The 13,024-nt window shown below is 39.0% G+C and overlaps 1 long non-coding RNA gene across 1 annotated transcript; it reads right to left on the bottom strand.

The window, feature by feature from the left end:
• Window positions 1-640: 640 nt before the first annotated feature.
• On the bottom strand, window positions 641-6,561 carry LOC148351637 (uncharacterized). The gene is made up of 2 exons (XR_015852962.1): window positions 6,424-6,561; window positions 641-873 (listed from the first exon to the last, which is right to left on the bottom strand). It is a non-coding gene; the product is annotated as an uncharacterized LOC148351637 (long non-coding RNA).
• Between the last annotated feature and the right edge of the window lie 6,463 nt (window positions 6,562-13,024).

Genomic DNA, 13,024 nt, shown 5'->3' with positions numbered 1-13,024 from the left:
GGATGGGCTCCAGCATCCCCGCGAACTTACTGAGGAAAAGCGCTGCAGATAATGGTTAGATGGATGAACCTAAAGTGATGTAATGACGTTTGTACATTGTAATACTTTAAATTTTGGAAAAAAATATCTTTCCCCCAGTGTTTTAGTATCTAATATCAGTTTTGTCAAACGCTGCCTCCCCTCAAAGCAGAGGTCCGGCTCATCTCTCTAGAGCATGCTGACTCTCCAGATCGAAAAACAACGGCAGCCAGATGATGAAGGTGCTGTATCTGAATCAGATCAGAAGGCTCATTCTGCTATTGGTAACCATGGAAATCAGTACTATCTATTTCATGTGGGGTCACAAACCACCCCAAGGCTGTATTTGCCCAAGGCACACCACAGAAAGTGTTGCCCCAATGACCACTTTGTGGTTAAGGGATCAGTGAACCTCCTGCTGCTACTACTAACCATGGAAACCAGTACTATCTATTTCACGTGGGGTCACAAACCCGTATCCAAAACCGTCGCCAGGCTGTATTAGCCCAAGATACACCACAGAAAGTGTTACCCTAATGAACACCCAGTTGGTTAAGGGATCCTTGTACCATGAACACTATATTAATCATTTGTTTGGCAGATAAAAAAGCAACAATGAAACTAGCATAAAAACATGTTTTTATTGTCTTACTTTGACTCATAAGGGAAGTATATGCACTGCTTCTTTGAATAAAATAGTGCTGTTTCAAAGTTTTTTCTTAGGCTTAATCGCTAGAGAGACACAACAGGAACCGAAGGTGGCCCAAGTTTGAGCGAAGAATCCCCGCTCCTGGGAATCAAATGGTGTGGTGTTTCTAGGAACTGCACCTCAGACAGTCCCCTAAGCGACATCATCTGAGAACGTGAGAGAAGAGAGCCAATAAGCATGTTAAGAAACAGATTGCAGATGTCATTTAACCAATAACATGGGAGTGGGTGGTGTTTTTGCTGTCTTGATTTGAATATTGTTTAGATAACTCTTTGGGGCTCCTCGGGAAACCGTGTCTCCCCCTGATGGCCACAGGGAAGCACAGGTTGTATTGAGAGGGACCCAAGCCCCTGATAACGTGTTTTTTTGCTGTTGGGAATAAAATCTCGGGCGATTCGTCTGATTGGTTTCTTGGTCTTCTCTCTCAAAGAGCGAGCACGCATGATTGTTAGGAAAGGTGAAGCCGAGGGTAATATCCGTTTGAATGGTAAATTTATGTTCAATAATTTGTCAGATTACCAATTTGAGTATCGTGATAAAGACATTTAACCTAACAATAGGTAAACCTCCGTAATGCAAAAAAGTCCATACAACAAGTAAAAAAATGACTGTATAGCTTGACTTACTGTTAGATTGCTACAGTCTTTAATACTATGAATATATCTGTTGATTAGGGCTGAGGTGAGTGCCAAATAAGAATCCCTGGTCTCATTTTTACCCCGATGCAGGAGAATTGGGTGCCTCACTTTTTATCTGCAGAGGCTCAGCACAGTAATACGTTCTATACTAATTGTATTATCAATGTTCACAATACAGAATAGAATCATATTTATTGTGATTGTAACACGTTAAATCTCATCTCATCTCATCAGCCGTACCGCTTATCCTCATTAGGGTCGCGGGGGGGCTGGAGCCCATCCCAGCCATCTCTGGGCAGTGGGCAGGGGACACCCTGAACTGGTTGCCAGCCAATCGCAGGGCACACAGGGACGACAACGCATTCGCTCATTAACACCTAGGGACAATTTGGACCGGCCAATTCACCTGAAATGCATGTTTTTGGAACGTGGGAGGAAACCGGAGTGCCCGGAGAAAACCCACGCAAGCACGGGGAGAACATACAAACTCCGCACAGGAAGTCTGGAGCTGGATTTGAACCCACGACAGGTTCCCATGACATGAACTGTGCCGCACAAGCGCTAACCACTGCGCCGCCGTGCTGCGTAACACGTTAAACGTCACGAATGGCAGCCACTCCAGCAGCTCCCGTGTTATTTTCGATTGTTCTCGATTGTTCTCACCTCAGGGATGCTGCTGGAAATGTGAATTTCCCTTCGGGGATGAACAAAGTATCTATCTATCTATCTATCTATCTATCTATCTAAATGCGCAATAAAATTAAAAAGTGCCATCCTGATGGTGCAAGAAGATTTGGTTGGTAGGTTGAATCCCTTAACCACTAGGGTCGTAGGGTCACCATTCCCCATGGTGTGTCTTGGGCAAGTACAGCCTGGTTGCACTCATCCTTCTCCTTTAGATAAATAAATAAATAAATAAATAAAATCCACCCGTCGTTATTCTTTGTTTCCTTTTCTTTGTGGAGGATCCGTATAATGGATTCCGTCCCTCCTCTTGTGTCTTTAAGAATCAGAACAAAACTGTTTAAAATAATAAAATAGGAGCAAAAGTATAAAAGTAGGTCGTATTAAACACAAATAAATGAATAAATGTATTAAAATGCACATTCCCGTCCAAGCAAGATAACCAGTGTTTTATTTTGCAGCATCGAGGGTGATTATTGCTTCAAAGTGCTCGTTGTTTTAAGGTGAAAATTGGTTGATTTTCAAAAAAAAAAATCCAATGAGTGTGAAGTTAAATGACAGAGAACCTTAACACTTAATAAATGTAAACATTTAACATATTTTTAATTTTATATTAAACCTGAGCCTTGCTGCTATGGAGTGACTAATCCGGAAAAGCGGGAGATTTCCCGAAGGGCCTGGTTATGTCATGGTTACGTTTAGGCTGGCTGGATGAGAAAAATAATTATAATTTTGTATCTGCCACTTGCACAATCTAACCTTTCTCATGCATTCATTCTCGAGTCAGTTACTTGGCCCAATTCAGCGCAACCCCAACATCGGAGTAGATAAGTTTTACAATCTGGGGGAATTCTCCCATCCCAAATTTTAAGTTGGTTTGGCCTAAAACAAATCTTCTTTTCTGTAGCAGTAAAGTTAACACAGAACAACCCAAACTATATGAGTTAGGTACGATGGATGGCAGAAAGGTGCTAGTTGGAGCTGAAAAAGGAAAAGAAAAAGAAATGTGCACTTTTATGCCTGTCATCTGTGTGTCCCCTTTTGTGTGTTATGCTATATTTTTGCAGAATTTAGCAGTTAACTGCCCTTACTGGGTAGCTCCTCTCACTCGAATTACTCTCAGAGATAGGGATTCGGTTTCTTTTTTGAGAAGCGGCTCTTTCAGCTCCGCTCACTAAAAAGAGACAGGGTTTTTTTTGGCTCCCAAAAGCCTCTTCAGATTGTTTTTGGTGCTTTTATCCATAGATCAAAACATATTTTCTAACATTATACAAAAAATTAGTTTGGGGGGGACTAAAAAAAGCTAAGAAAGAAAAAAAGACAACAATGAAAAAAGGAACAACAGAATTAAGAATAAAAAGAGAGAAAAAAGTAAAAGGCTAGATAAATCAAACTAATACAGGGGAAAGGAGGAAAAAAGAAGAAAAAAAGCTTGGGAATTTTTTTTTAAAAAAGAAATGAAAAAGAAAAAGAAAATCCTCTCAAAATATAACCTCCTCACAGATGGCTACCATGTCATTTCCCTGGCATAAAAGTTGCTGTTGACCCTTTCCTGTACTCGGGTTGCATGTGAGCGGAGCTTCTCTGCTTTAGAAATGTGTGGAAACGAGCCTAAGAATCTTACTGTCTTAGGAACTTTTGACATTTTGATTTCAAATAACTGATACTGTAAAACAGTAGGTAAATGTTTTAATTTCTTTAAAAATATTATATACATTTCCTTTGAATTAAAATTGTAAATTGTTTTTTTATTAACTCATCAACGTATACCCGAATTTCTTTCCCAATTGAAATGCATAATAAAGGCTAGCAACTATTCCATTTACTGTATTCAAATTCTTCCTTCATAGCTAAGTTGGCCACCTTTGGGTTAAAATCTCCCGGGTTGAAAAAGGGGCCCACTCACATTTTTTATCAGTCTTTTTCTTTTATCTAGTTTAAATTATGTATTCAATGTATTTATCAATATACAAGCTCCATTAGTTTTGTCCAATGGATATAACTGTTAACGTCTGCCAGACCTCAGACTGAGAAAAACTATTAAGTGCTATTGTTGTTTTTAAGGAAATTATGCATTCCTTGTTTTCTCTCTGCTGCTTTTCATTCATTAATGACGTTTTTAATGTTTTTTAAAGAACAAATTCGACAAATGGATAAAACAAACTGATAAAATAAAATTTAAAAAAAAGGTGTATTACATTTATTTTACTATAATAACAATATTAATAGTAGAAAACAGGAAAATAATGCATATTTTAACTATTATGTTTGTTAGTTTCTTTTGAAGATGCCCCTTTATACAAACGCTTACGTATTATATTTCTTTTTATACACGTTTTAAATCAATTATAACAGAAGATACAATTAGGAGTTTTACGTGTTTAGGAGTTTTAAGTATTTTTTTAAATCGTATTTTACAAGAAAAATCCAAATGGAACAAAACTTGAAGTACTAGAAATAATAGAATGGTGAACTTAAGGTAAATTATAGCCTGATCTAAACATTTAAACTTTAAAGATATTAAACTGAATATTCTTCGGTGTTTTTCAAAAGTGTGCCTTGCTCAAAAAGGTTTGGCAAAACTGGTTTGAATTTCTTCAAAGTTGTATTAAGCCAGTAATTATTTGAAACCTTCCTCTTCCCACGATATCTTTGACTATGTTGTGTATAATGGCATCATGTGCTGTACTGTACCTGTATCACTTTGTCGTCATCTTGTGGTCAAAATGAGAACTGTTGACAGCGCCCTATCGTCTAAATTCTAAAACGTAATCGAACTAAAAACGAAATCGTTTTAAAACAGACCTGGTCTTTTGTGATAACAAAAATTAGCTATTTCTGTGGTTAAGTGGTCTATTCAAAACAAAATGTAGTGCTTTTTAAATTTTATTTCACATTTTCCAAATGAATTATCTGCACCTGTGTATATGGTTTTTATATGATTTTTTTATATATTCTATTAAAACAGAATATGTATTACAACGACAATTTATAAAAAAAAATGAATTCCACAAGAAGAATACAATTACATGGTGAAAACTACTTCCCCTACGTTAATAATTGTAATTATTGTTTGTCTGACAATTATTTTCTCTCGAAAGAATCAAAACAAAACATTTTAAAACATTTTGGATTGTTTTGGTCCGAACAAATGAACAACCAGTCACTACTTATGTTAAAGGGACACTGTGTAATATTTGACCAGTCGATATTGCTGTATTGTGAAGTGCAAACAGAAACGAGTGCTACAAAGCACAAGGAAGATGTGACCAAAACTCACCGTAGTTCATCTCATTATTTTGCCCAGCCGTTTTTTAAGGTATTGGTTCCGTAAACGGCAAGATGGCGGACGACTATGTTAACTCCCCTTTAGGTGAGGTTCATGTATATAAATGCTAATTTTTCCACCCATGAGTATTTTCAAGAATACATTTTTATGATAGTTCATGTATTTTAGCGAGCTAGAATAGAATAGAATAGAATAGTTTAGAGTTTAGAGTTTACTGTCATTGCAACAAGTGATATTCTCAAAGAAATTAAAAAGTGCCATACTGATGGTGCATAAACATTTACAAGATAAAATACCACAGTTAAGGTAATAGGTAAAAGGTAATGGTATAAACTAACTAATATTACATAAAAATACTACTACTACTACTACTACTACTTATAATAATAACAACAATAAAAACAATAATAATAATAATAATAACAATAATAACAATAATAACAATAGTAACAATAATAACAATAATAATAATAATAAGAAGAAGAAGAACGTTTTTTAACCCCTGAAAGAACTACAATGTGTCAAACTCATTTTAACTCAGGGGCCACACGATAGAACAAACATTCTGTTGGGGGCCGGATTAGTAGATTAAAGAGAAAGAAAAAGAGAGATAAAGAAATAAGTTAAAGAGGGAAAAGGAGAGAGGGCGGGACAAAGAAAAAAAGAGAGAGAGGGAGGGAGCGTGAGAAACAAAATTTAAAAGGCGTGAGAGAGGGGGAAAAGAAAGGGAGAGGAAGAAAGAAATCCAAAGAGAAATAGAAAGACAGAAGGAGAGGAAAGAGAAAAGAAAGCGCAAAGGGTATGAAGAAAGAAAGATAAAAAAGAGAAAAGGAAAAAAGGATGTTAGAGCAAAAGAGGTTAAAAGACACAGAGAGAGAAAGAGACAAAGAGCAACAAAGGAAGAGAAAAAGAGAGACACAGCGAGTGAAAGAGACAGAGTGGGAGAAAAGGGGTGGGAGAGAGAGAGAGAGAGAGAGAGAGAGAGAGAGAGAGAGAGAGAGAGAGAGAGAGAGAGAGAGAGAGAGAGAGAGAGAGAGAGAGAGAGAGAGAGAGAAATACAAGTACGGTGTCTTTGTGAGAGGCACCTGGCTTTGGTAACAGCAAGTTGACATATTTTAACCTGTAGCTCGTTTTTCTCTTGCGCTTCCCTGCTGAGTGTTGTCTCGTGGGCCGGATTCAATCCCTTAGCAGGCCTGATCAGGCCGGCGGGCCGCCTGTTTGACACCTGTGGACTACATAATACACACTGTCCCTTTAACCGACCTGAAAAACTGACGTTTTTTGTTTATTTGTATAAAACATTACTGAGGATTCCTCTTAATCCCCCCTAAGAGAAGAAAATGACGAAAAAGCAAAAAAAATAAAAATAAACAATCTAATGATAACCTATTGACTTTGATACACATACCCGCATGTACATGTGTAATTAAGATCTTCATCGTAATAACAATTTACACTCCCAGGGGCATTTTCATGTCTAAAAGTGTTCAGCTCCAAGCTCTGCCACAAGAGGGAGACATTTAACCGCGCACAATTATGAATGACCAACTGTTGAACAGCTGGAATCTTCCACGTAATCCTTCTTCCTCTTCCAATAGCTTTTAAATTCAAACGAATTCCCTTTAAATGACTACTCGTTTCACTGGTATAAAATAAATAAACCATGTGTTACTCACCCCTATTAGAACTTTTGTGGACCTTAATTTACACTCATGACTCGGTTTTAACTCATTGAGAAGTCTGTAAAAACAACATTGTGACATGAGGATATTTGATTTTTTATTTTTATTTTGCAGATGTAACCGTCATGCAGCGGCATGCAATTAATACATTTGATAAGGAAATGTGTCTTTTGGTGGTGTGTCATGTAAGCCTGAGTGAGACGTCACTTTACTTGTTTTTAGTGTTTAAGTACCTCTCAATGATTATCAGGGCTAATAACATCAATGAATTAACATTGAACAGTTGAAATAGTGACGTGAACACTTTGAAGACCAGGACTCTTTTCTATAGCAAGAAGTCTTCAAATCTGAGGTGTGAGTGGAAAGTCTCTCCATCCCCATTTTCCCAAAGAAATACAAATGCTGAATTGGGATTTGCAAGTGTTTTTTTTCACTTTTAAAGTATTTGTGGTTTTTAAGAGGGGTGTCATGGACTTGGTCGGCGAAAAGTAAAGACATTTTTTTTCTATGTCGGATGTGCTCTAATTTAACTTTGGTCTTTATTCTTTTGTATTTCATTCTTATTTAAATATCCTCAAAAATCCGTAAAAATAATCATTAAATGAGAAAAATGATCTGAAATGGTCAGATAACAGGTACATTTTAGAAAATGATCGAATTAAATTATGTATCTGCTTGTCCCTCCGTCCACCGACACACCTACCAAACGACCGACCAACGGATCAACTGACGGACCTTTCCGACGGACCTTTCCGACGGACCTTTCCGACGGACCGACCGACGGACCGGCCGACGGACCGGCCGATGGACCGACCGACCGACCGACGGATGAATGGACCAACAAACCGACCTACCTACCTCCCTCCATGCCTACCTACCTACCTACCTACCTACCTACCTACCTACCTACCTACCTACCTACCTACCTACCTACCTACCTACCCACCTACCTATCTACTTACCTATCTACTTACCTATCTACCTACCTACCTACCTGCCTACTTGCCTGCCCCCTGCCTGCCTGCCTGCCTACCTACCGACCGACCGACCAACTGACCGACCGATTGACTGACCGACCGACTGAGCGACCGACTGACCGACTGACATACAGACTTCCCGACCTACCGAGCTACCTACCTAGTTACCTCCCTCCCTACCTGCCTGCCTACCTACCTACCGACCGACAGACCGACCAACTGACCGATCGATTGACTGACCGACCAACTGACCGACCGACCGACTGACTGACTGACTGACTGAAATAGCGACTTCCCGACCTACCGAGCTACCTACCTAGTTACCTCCCTCCCTACCTGTCTGCCTACCTACCTACTTACCTACCTACCTACCTACCTACCTACCTACCTACCTACCTACCTACCTACCTACCTACCTACCTACCTACCTACCTACTTGCCTACCTGCTTTCCTGGCTGCCTGGTTAGTTTTGCCCTACTGGCGATAGTTCTGACTATTAGTCTGGTATATGAGTTCACTGCAAACTCTGCACAGAGTGATTAGATACTTTTCCGTTAACTCATATTCCACAGACACAATATTCATCAGAAGGTAGCTTTCAGGAAGAAAAAAATAGTTGACCTCTCCCTCAAGAGTCTCCATGCTTTCTTTTCTCCTTTTCCCCCTTACCGTGAGTAAGTCAAGGTGAAATATCCTTAATACATTTCACAGAAAGCAATAAAGAACCCTTTTTTCTTTTTATTCAAGATGTTTTTAACACGGTCAATTTTTCCTCAATGGGGAGCTAAGGTGGGAATTAGGCAAGGAGGGTTGTGGTGTGGTTAGACTGTGTCAAGCGGAGTGTTTATCTATAACTGACGCGCGGCATTCGCAAGCCTCACACATCTCATAAACGGCCTTTTCACACCGAGCGCGCTGCGAATACTTCAAAGTTCGCCTGCGTGCCGATTTGCTCAAACGAGAACACGGATACGATATGTAAAATACCAGCAACTTGGCCGGGATTTGTCGCCAAGCCCGCAAGTGTTTTTTGACGCGTTAATCTGATTAATACGCTTAAAAGGCCAGTAAAGATCCTCACGCGAGACATAAATGATTTAATGTGTCATTTTATAACTTCTCTGAAAAGCAGTCAGCTGGGGCCACAAATTGGACGTTTTGGGAGGAAAAGGAAGCTCTCGTCGAAGACCTCTGGGAATGTGTTCAAACCCCAATGATTTCATAACAAGAGGGATGAAGAATGTTCAACTTTCACGCCATGTCGTAAAAGCCTCAAACTCGGACGGCTGATTAAAAACCAAACACGCGTAATGTTGTTTCCCTCCGCGGCGGATTTAGAAATGGAAACGAAATCAGTCAAGCTGTAAATCAATCCTCCTCGTTTACTTTTTTAAACATGTGTTAGCTTAGTTTTAGTGAAGAGCTGACACGCTAATGGCTTCCGTTTTACGAGCGACGTATTTAAGGTGCGCAAAAAAGAGACGCCGGGTTTGATAGTCTGGATGGAGGCTCTATAAAATCCAGAGTGCTGATCTCAAATGAGCTATAAAGTCCCGAGGTTTTGTTGCCTGGAATCTTGCATGTCTGCACCAAATATAATTGGAAGATCGTATTATGATGGAGCCTCCCCCATGAGAAAAAAATAATCACCCTTGAGGCTTGCAAAGAAATTTTGAGCAACTTTTGAACTCCTACCAGCATTTTATGGTTTTGAGAAAATGGAAGTAAAGTCCGAATCCCGGATTTTGCAACCATACATGGGTTGGCCGCAGGCAGTGTTTGGCGCGTTACTGGAAAACTGTTGTTGTTATTCTGAATATGCATTACAAGTACTGTGAGGCTTTCTGATTGTTGGCTCTATGCCACACAGATAAAAAACTGTGTTCATGCAACAAAATATTAGGATCGCTAAATCCTACCTTTTTTTGGAAATGCAAAACAGTTTTGAGTTTGTACAGTCAACAGCATACGTACACTGCTGTTTTTTTAACACACCCCTTTGAACTGTTTGCTCAATTGCACAACCTTCGGAGCATGCCTATTATGAATGCTGGGTCTTGTTTGTTTTCTGATAATCTACTGCACCTCCTGGTAACTTGTTTGTTAATATTAGGAAAAAATATGAAAACCAGAGATATCCTGGTTAAGCACATCGCACTGCTATCATTTTTAACAGCACTGTACGTATACATTTTAAAAAATATCATCTCATCTCATCTCATCAGCCATACCGCTTATCCTCATTAGGGTCGCGGGGGGGCTGGAGCCCATCCCAGCCATCTACGGGCAGTGGGCAGGGGACACCCTGAACTGGTTGCCAGCCAATCGCAGGGCACACAGGGACAGACAACTCATTCGCTCATTCACACCTATGGACAATTTGGACCGGCCAATTCACCTGAAATGCATGTTTTTGGAACGTGGGAGGAAACCGGAGTGCCCGGAGGAAACCCACGCAAGCACGGGGAGAACATACAAACTCCGCACAGGAAGTCTGGAGCTGGATTTGAACCCACGACAGGTTCCCATGACATGAACTGTGCCGCACAAGCGCTAACCACTGCGCTACCGTTTAAAAAATAGATAGATAGATAGATAGATAGATAGATAGATAGATAGATAGATAGATAGATAGATAGATAGATAGATAGATAGATAGATAGATAGATAGATAGATAGATAGATAGATACTTTATTCATCCCCTAAGGGAAATTCACATTTCCAGCAGCATCCCTGAGCTGAGAACAGTACAATAATAAAGCCAAAAGATATATCCATTCATAAATTTATATTATATCAGCTATTTTAAATACACATCATTCCACATTTTTTGTCTTTCTTTTTTTTGCACGGAAGGTATGTTTTAATAAAAAAAGTAAAACTATTGCTTAACGCCTCAAAATCGAGACAATATGAGAAATATTGGATGAGGCGTACATTATTTTTTTTCCTTGTGAATCGCAGGTGTCAGATTTAGACTCAGTATCGGCAAAATCAAATAATCCAATCAATTGATTTTTTTGCCTTCTAGTCTCGGCCCTCAGAGAAATCTTTAACCGCAATTTTGCCAGCCCCTGTATGAGAGTTTCTTTCTTTCTTTCTTTCTTTCTTTCTTTCTTTCTTTCTTTCTTTCTTTCTTTCTTTCTTTCTTTCTTTCTTTCTTTCTTTCTTTCTTTCTTTCTTTCTTTCTTTCTTTCTTTCTTTCTTTACAAGCCTTTTATTACATGTCCTGAAGTGCCATGGCTGATGCCATTGTACACAATCCTCACTACATGGTTATCAATGACAATAAAAGCGAGTTTCTTTTCAAAATGCTGGTATATGCACTGGTATCGATACCCGGTATCAACTCTCTCCGTTTTCATAAAAGAAGTTCCATTAATTGTTTAGCAGGACTTTTTTTTCATCATATAGGAACCTACCTATCAATTTATATGTTTTCTCTATATTTGATATTGATATTTTAAGTTTTTTGTACACTTTAAATCATTTATGTGGTAAAGCAATTTTTTTGTACGAGAAATGAAATAATAATAATAATAAATAAAAATTAAAAATAAAACTTATTTTTTTCTTGGACCAATCTTCTCTTGCCTTTTTTGGCTCTGATCCGCTTTGTCTCACTCACTTGCAGCAGATGACAACGTCATCGTAGATTGGTAATACTGTCTGTCTTTCTGTGAGTAAATAAGTGCTGTGTTGTTTTGTCAGGCTAAGGATCGCTTAATAGGGGAATGGCAATCGTTAATAAGGTGAGCAATTGGCTGAGGTTGACAGGTATGTAAGCATGACAAAAGTGTTTTATTTTAACCTTCTGTTTTTCATAAACTCTGGTGCCGTCATTGTCCTCGAAGACTCTCCTGCTAGAATTTAGTGCTCGTGCAAAAGCAACAACTTTCGCTTGACCTGCTTTTGTCATAAATCTGCATTTTTACTCCACGCGGGGCCCGTGCTAAGTTCTTCACAGGTGCCCCCTCACCGAAACTTACTGCCGGCCCTCGCCGCTACCGCCCCCGATACGCTGCAGTCACGCAATTTCTGCCCCGCTCCGAGACATCGGCCCGGTTTTACTGCAAATTTCTGGGAAACCAGACGCTCCGAAAGGCCCCACTCTCCATCACTTTCGTGTGCACGGTTACTCGGAAATCAATCATTTTGAAAATGTATGCTATATGGAGAAGGAGCAAACGATATGTGCTCTGGAGGGGATGATGTTTTTTCTTTATATACTGTTTTAAAATCATATATAATACGAACTCTACTGTACACGTGTACCTCATCAAATTCAGATGGGTAACATATCAGGGATTCTAAGCTCTAACACTTTCATGGTGGCTGATACTGTAGTGCTTATTTTCCATACTTTTGCAAATTATGTTTGACCTCTCATCTTGCCATTAGTGTGGCTCTTAAAATTTTTGGCCAAAACATGCCTTGTTAAAGTTAAATTACACTGATAAATAAACCAGCACACTGTGCTTGGTGTGCGCTAGAAGAAATCAGAAAGCCAAAGTACTGCACCAAATACGCCAAAGAAATTCTTGTCACAATGAATTTGACAATATTTTTCTTTTCTTTTCGAGGGATTAGAGTCTGTAAAATGAGCTTTAAAAATGATAATTGTTTTGGAAAATTATAGTTTGATTATAGTTTGATTTTATCCTCAAAAGTACTTTAACGCCAAAGATTATATCCAGGTGCTGTTTGTTTTCTTGCAACAATTGTATCCTCTTGGGGCCCGCTAACTATTAATCAAGAAGGCCTTCGTTTTGGTGCTGGGAAGTGCGGGAAATAGTTTGCCTCCCTTTGCAATGAGCTTGATTTGTCAGTGACGCATTGTACCTTTTGTGTTACAAAGTTTAGCTTTCCTAATTGCTCATTTTTTATGCTTGCACGCCATCTAGCGACCAGCATTATTCACTTCATTTAAACATGCGATTTCTGTCCAAACCAATTAGATTTATTTTTTGTATTCATATGACTTCATTTAAGCCAATCCGATGTGTTGTTCTATGCCTGAATTTT

The sequence above is a fragment of the Urocampus carinirostris genome, chromosome 15, assembly GCF_059441175.1.
Source record: "Urocampus carinirostris isolate Australia breed hairy pipefish chromosome 15, RoL_Ucar_1.0, whole genome shotgun sequence".
Lineage (NCBI taxonomy): Eukaryota > Metazoa > Chordata > Actinopteri > Syngnathiformes > Syngnathidae > Urocampus > Urocampus carinirostris.
This window is presented reverse-complemented; position numbering and strand designations above follow the sequence as displayed.